The sequence below is a fragment of the Armigeres subalbatus genome, chromosome 3 (assembly GCF_024139115.2).
Source record: "Armigeres subalbatus isolate Guangzhou_Male chromosome 3, GZ_Asu_2, whole genome shotgun sequence".
NCBI lineage: Eukaryota > Metazoa > Arthropoda > Insecta > Diptera > Culicidae > Armigeres > Armigeres subalbatus.
Genome location: NC_085141.1, coordinates 153511766 through 153518864, shown reverse-complemented (window position 1 = coordinate 153518864; position 7099 = coordinate 153511766). Strand labels below are relative to the sequence as shown.

Genomic DNA, 7099 nt, shown 5'->3' with positions numbered 1-7099 from the left:
AGGAAAATGAAAATAAAAGTGCATAACAATTTTATCTTTTAATAATTTGATTCTTGTGCATTAAAACATTACTTTAAGAATATCTTGAATAATATTCGAAACATTCAAGAATGTGTTCCATCCATTATTGTGTACATACGATGTAACAAATTGTAATTAAATTGATTTTCTATTTGCTTAATCGACGGTTGGGATTAATATACGGGCTGTTATTAATATGGGAACAGATACCCTACATTTTCGTGTCCTAAAGATATTGAATCCTAATTTTCAGTTTAAAATTTTGGTCCCTTGGCGTAGAAGTGCGTGGAATGTGTCAAATACGTATTTCGACTTAAGTCGAGTCAAGTACGAGACACTGAAGACGGCCTTACTGTTCAGGTCGAAATACGTATCTGTCAAGGTACAATTAAGTGGTGGAATTAAATGGGATTGCACAAACTCGTCTTATGACAAGTTTACCGTGGTCACAATTATGGAACACTGATCAATTCAATTGTTTTCGAATAAATCAAATTTTGCTCAAAATAGCATGTGAAGCAGTCAAAATCATGATGGATTGGATCAGACCGCATCGTGCTTTCGTGCTGTGCGGTTCTTTCTCTCTTTGCGGAAGGAAGTTTTTAATACTACCCGAAGCTATTTTAATTTCAACGGTGCTTCTTAGCGCTATTTGTACCCACTGATCCCGTTACGATCTTTGCAAGGACCCGTGCCTTCGTTTTACGTTGGACCCGTTTGCGGAAGTAAAATTCCGACAAGCGGTGGTAATCCTGCAGGGACACCGTTCTGGTAAAAAACCTCTTAGAAGGTCACGTCTCCACGCTCAGCCATGAGCATTAATCAAAACAAGAGGAAGGGGGAGTCTCTGAATTCTCCACTTCCTTCAAAGAAACAAGGTTTCAAGACCGTCCTGCCAAAGCGCGGAAAAAATAGAAGGAAGCTGGAGAATTCAGATATTCCTTCTAACTCTAATATCGGAAATAATTCTTCTCCAATCGAACTGAGCAATCAGTTCGATTTGATTAATGATGATATTGAGCAAATCGAATTTACCTCTAGCCCAGGTGATTCGATTCATGCGAAAAAGCAAAGGATTCCGCCAATTGTGGTATCTGTTGCCGAGTTGTCTGGCTTTCGGAATGAAATCTTGAGTAACCTTCAGGGGATCAAGGTTTCATTTCAGATTGCTAGGAAGGGTGACTGCCGCGTTTTTCCGGGATCCTTTGACGATCGCAAACGTCTTCTTCAGTATTTAACTGAGAAGCGCCATAAATTCTTCACATACGACGACAAAACTGAGCGATTGTTCAAAGTCGTCTTGAAAGGTCTCCCCAGTGATGATAAATCACTGGATGAGATTAAAATTGAAATTTCTCAATTACTTGGATTTTCACCAGTCCAAGTAATTAAGATGATAAAGAAATCCCACTCTGGTACTTCCCAGAGGGGCATTTCTCAAGAATTTTATTTAGTTCATTTTAACAAAAGTGAACTAAATAATATGAAAAGTTTGGAAAAGGCCTGTTTAATGTCCCATGTCCGTGTTACATGGGAACATTTCCGCAGGCCTGGGGGAAATTTACAAAACCCCACCCAGTGCCGTAAGTGCCAAAAGTGGGGTCATGGAACCAAACATTGTCACATGGATGCTAAATGCATGATTTGTGGTGGAACCTCTCATGCCAAGGACGCATGTCCTGTGAGAGAAGATTCCAATAAATTTAAATGTGCAAATTGTGGGGGCAATCATAAATCCAATTTCTGGGAATGCCCTTCACGCAAAAAAGTTTTGAATTCCCGTGCAAAATTGATGACGGGAAATTCCAATCGGATCCCAGATTCGACGGGTAGAAATTTTTCAAACGCTCAAATTTCGAAACCGGTTACCGGTCGAGCAATTCATACCCACCACAATTCACAAACAAATTTTGCCGCTCGTCAACGGGTAGCAAGCACTTCAGTAAATTCAAATTTTTCGAATGTACCTACGTATGCAAACATCGCTGCTGGTAGACAAAATTTCTCTTCTCAAAATGAGGTTTATACCCATGTCCCAACGGAAAATAATGGTCATGTTGCCGATTCAGGTAGCATGACTGCTTCCGATTTTGATGTTTTAACTGAACAATTGCATCACATGATTGATGCAATGTTCAAAGCAAATACCATTCCTGAAGCTGTTCAGGTTGGTATAAAGTACACACAAAAAATTGTTATCGGACTCCGTTTCAATGGATCCAAATAATTGTGTGAAAGTTCTAAATTGGAATGCCCGCTCTCTAAAGGGTAAGGCAGATGAATTATTCAACTTCCTAACAGTTCATAATGCATATTGCCATTATAACAGAAACTTATTTAAAACCAGGACTCTCCATTAAAAGAGATCCAAATTATTTTATCTACAGAAATGATCGTTTTGACAGCGCCTGTGGTGGGGTCGCCATTGTCATTAATAGACGTATCAAACATAAATTATTTTCTTCGTTTGAAACCAAAGTTTTTGAAACCTTGGGAGTTTCTGTTGAAACAAATTTTGGTCAATTTTCCTTCATTGCAGCCTATTTGCCTTTTCAATGCAATGGGCAGCAAAAGAATTTGTTGAAAGCTGATCTTCAAATTCTGACTCGCAACAAATCAAAATTCTTCGTAATTGGTGACTTCAATGCCAAACACCGTTCATGGAATAATGCTCAAAGCAATTCCAACGGCAAAATTTTATTTGAAGATTGTTCTGCGGGATATTATACTATTCAATATCCCAATGGCCCAACTTGTTTTTCATCCACTCGAAATCCTTCGACAATTGATTTGGTTTTAACGGATTCAAGTCAGCTGTGTGGCCAATTGGTAACTCATGCTGACTTTGACTCTGATCACCTTCCTGTGACATTTGAAATCTCACAAGAAGCCATTTATAATCCAATCAGCTCTACTTTCAATTATCATAGAGCTGATTGGGATTTATCACAAAACGTATATCTATAGGAATTTTGATGTTGATATTCCTCTCGATACCAAAAATGATATTGATAATGCTCTCGTATCTTTGACAAATTTAATTGTCGAAGCCAGAGGCATTGCAATTCCTAAATGTGAAATTAAATTCAACTCCATTATTATTGACGACGATCTTCAGCTACTGATCCGTCTTAAAATGTGAGAAGAAGGCAATACCAAAGAACTCGCGATCCCGCGTTGAAAGTTATTTGGCGAGATTTGCAAAATGAAATTAAAAAACGTTTCGCTATTCTGAGAAATACCAACTTTGAGAATAATGTCTCGAAGTTGGATTCCAGTTCGAAACCCTTTTGGAAATTAACGAAAATTCTTAAAAAACCTCAAAAGCCAATTCCAGCGCTTAAAGAGGGAAGTAAAATTTTATTAACAAATGGCGAAAAGGCTCAAAAACTTGCTCAGCAGTTCGAGAGTTCCCATAATTTTAGTCTAGGTCTCACTAGTCCAATTGAGGATCAGGTTACACGAAGCTTCGAAGACATTCTCAACCAAGATAATGTTTTTGACCCTTCGTTGGGAACTAATTTGGATGAAGTGAGATCTATTACTAGAAAATTTAAAAATATGAAAGCCCCGGGTGATGATGGTATTTTCTACATACTTATTAAAAAACTTCCTGAGAGCTCTTTGTCCTTTTCGTTAATTTATTTAACAAATGTTTTCAATTGGCATACTTTCCCGATAAATGGAAAAACGCCAAAGTTGTTCCAATTTTGAAGCCGGACAAAAATCCAGCTGAGGCTTCTAGTTATCGCCCTATCAGTTTGCTTTCTTCAATAAGCAAACTGTTTGAAAAGATTATTTTAAATAGAATGATGGTTCATATTAATGACAATTCTATTTTTGCTGATGAGCAATTTGGTTTCGCCATGGGCATTCAACCACTCATCAGTTATTAAGAGTTACGAACTTAATTCGGCTCAACAAATCTGAAGGATATTCGACTGGAGTTGCTCTTCTTGATATAGAGAAAGCATTTGACAGTGTTTGGCATGAAGGTTTGATTGTAAAATTGATGAATTTTAATTTTCCTCTGTACATTATTAAACTGATCCAAAATTATTTATCAGATCGCTCACTGCAGGTAAACTATCAGAATTCTAAATCTGATAGATTACCTGTAAGAGCTGGTGTTCCCCAAGGCAGCATACTGGGGCCCATTTTGTATAACATTTTTACTTCTGACTTACCTGATTTACCACCAGGGTGTCAAAAATCTTTGTTTGCAGATGACACGGGTCTTTCAGCCAAAGGGCGTAGCCTTCGTGTCATTTGTAGTAGATTGCAAAAAAGTTTGGATATTTTCTCCATTTACTTGCAAAAATGGAAAATTTCCCCGAATGCTTGTAACCTGCACACGTCCGACTGCCTCGCGATAGCTGCAAAACAGCTGATTCAATCGCCACACGGAATGGAAACAAAAATCTATCCCCATGTAAGTCACAGCACACAGAACACAACACACCAACAGAACAGTCGTTGCTGATACCCAAATGAGAGCCACATTCTAATCTCCTCAAGCGAACATCAGCTGAAGGCGGTTGAAAAATTAGGTTCCTAGCATGCAGCATCTTCTGGCAGCAGCATGATACTGGCTACCAAGCACGCCATAATTTTGTTTCAGGAACCCGATCCATCCAATATTCTCGCAGCATCCTATAGAATCCTCCCCGGAGTCAATCTCTCAACTCAATGATCATCAGCACGACAAACAACGATCAGCCACACATATCGGTAGGCAGAGATATCCGATTCGATCTTCCCTTTTAGTTGTCGGTTAACTGCCAAGCAGGCATACGCGCGAGTGCTCAAGCAAGTTTTATTTTTGTGATTGATTGCCTGACCGACGGGAATAGAACAAAACGAAGTGCAGTGCAGTGGGTGTTGATTATGGCTTAGGGCCAGGTAATAGCTCTGAGAAGCTGGTTTAAACCGAAGTGCTAATTTTATCCACCCTACAGTTATGAAAGCCTGCAGCTGGTTAGCCCATATTTGGTATCTGCACCGAGAAGCAACAGTGATGGAGTAGAGTTTAGATTTGCTTAGAGATCGGTAAGAGTGAAAAATGAAAATTAAGAAAAGCAACTCCGAACCGTGATATCAGTGACGAACGAAGTGATGATTGATGTTTAATTAACAGGCCTTTCGTTCGCTGCAAAAATTATGTAGCGGCTTGTGAGAGCAACATCCCAAGACGACGGTGAATGGAAGTGGCTGGCTTGGATCGCTGGCAGAGGCCAGCAATCATCTTGGGTCTGTCCGGACAGACATGACGGTTTGCAGTCGCCGAGGGATACATTTTTACACTGACACACACACACATACTAAACTTTAGGTTAAGGAAATTAAGCGTAAGTACTAAAATACATTTTTATTGCATGTAAAATTTATGTTTTTACTTCGATACGGTGATTCCGAATAGTGTTATTTTTTTGTTAATGGGTCCACTATACAGTTTGAACCTTTTGTTGGCGGTTCTGGGTACGTGGGCAATGGGGACCAGTGCCATCTTCGCCTCTTTCGAACTTTTGTCTCCGTCTCATGCGGCCCCCCCCCCCTCAAGGGGGAGGTGACAAATGGCGCCCAGCGTAAATGTTATGTATAGTGGAAAACCATCTTGACGAAGTTTTTCTATTACGGAGTCATTCGCTAAGAACAAAACAGTTTCTGAATTTTCATATGCAATGGTGGATGGTAATTGTAAATCTGTACATAATAGTTTTAGTATTGAATTTTATTTTGAATTGTTTTTTTAGTGATAGTGAATTTGAATTGTTCTGTATATAATAGTTTTAGCATTGAATTTTGTTTTGAATTGTTTTTTATTTTTTAGTGAAAGTGAATTTGAATTAATCTTGCGTTATCTGAATTTTAGCAAGAACCTGTAAATTTGTAAATAGATTTTTTATTTCTCTTATTTTTTTTTAGTTTAAGCAATCGCGTGAATTTAAATTGAATTTTTTTGAAATTATTTGAACTTTTTATTGAATTTTCTCACATTTTTTATTACATTAATTAGTTTAGGGTAGTGAAATGATTGGCCGATCTCAAAAGCAATTGTGATATTGAAAAGTGAATAATTAAAGTGAAAGGACACTAATGGCGTATGGTAAAGAAGGTGAAGATATCGCGAAGAAGTTTATTGATTTAGATAGTGAAGATAGTCCGGTAATGAGCGTTAAGAAAATGAGTCAGCGTGAAATACGTAGACTCACAATCTCTCCCACTTTCAGGGATAGATTGAATGATGTTTATGAGAAGAAAGCGAAAGAAACGAATACGGCGGTAGAGAAAGAAAGTGATTCGAGCGCGCGCGGACGGGTCGGTAATAAGGAGATGCAAATGATTCCTCCCCCGCCGGTGATGTTTCGTGAAAACCCCGCTCAATCTCACGATGAGATTTCGTACAGCGATCGCGAGCAAGGTAGACAATTCGAGAAATACACGGGCGCTAAGCACAAAATTCCGTCGAATAGAACGCCGGAGTTTCAGGAGCAAAAGGGTGCTCCTGACTTGGATTTGAATTTTAATCCCGAGGTAGTGCTTGTAGGAGAGAAGAAAAATACAAATCAGTTGCTTGCTCCGGGTTTCAATATTAAATCGTGGGATCGAAATCCTGCATTTGCAAATAACCCTTTGTTCTTTGATTATAATGGTGATCATGAGCGCAGGAGAAAGTCACTACCAGTTGCACAGTGGCCGATCAAGTACGCTGGCAATGACAATGGGATTGGACTGAATCTTTTCCTTCGAAGAGTTGAATTTTTTGCTCACTCTGAGAAGATGTCAAAAGAAGAGTTATTTGAATCAGCCCACTTTCTTTTAGTAGGGCCTGCTCAAGATTGGTTCGTTGCAAAATGGCCAATTTTGCGCGAAAAGAATTGGGATTATTTTATTCAAGCATTGAGGCACCAATTTTTGCCAAGTAACATCGATCACTACGTAAAGGTACGATCGTTCTCGATGTTCCAGGGGAAAAGTGAACTTTTTTCCAACTTTTTGGTGCGCATGGAGCAGTTCTTTTTATGCCGAACCACTCCAATGTCTGAGCAAGACAAATTCGATATAATGTGGCACACAA

General features: G+C 38.9%; 1 long non-coding RNA gene across 1 annotated transcript; it reads left to right on the top strand.

The window, feature by feature from the left end:
• The first annotated feature begins 4766 nt into the window (after positions 1-4766).
• LOC134226768 (uncharacterized) lies at positions 4767-5365 on the top strand. Its single transcript, XR_009983553.1, has 3 exons — positions 4767-4923; positions 4980-5070; positions 5159-5365. It is a non-coding gene; the product is annotated as an uncharacterized LOC134226768 (long non-coding RNA).
• The last annotated feature ends 1734 nt before the right edge of the window (positions 5366-7099 follow it).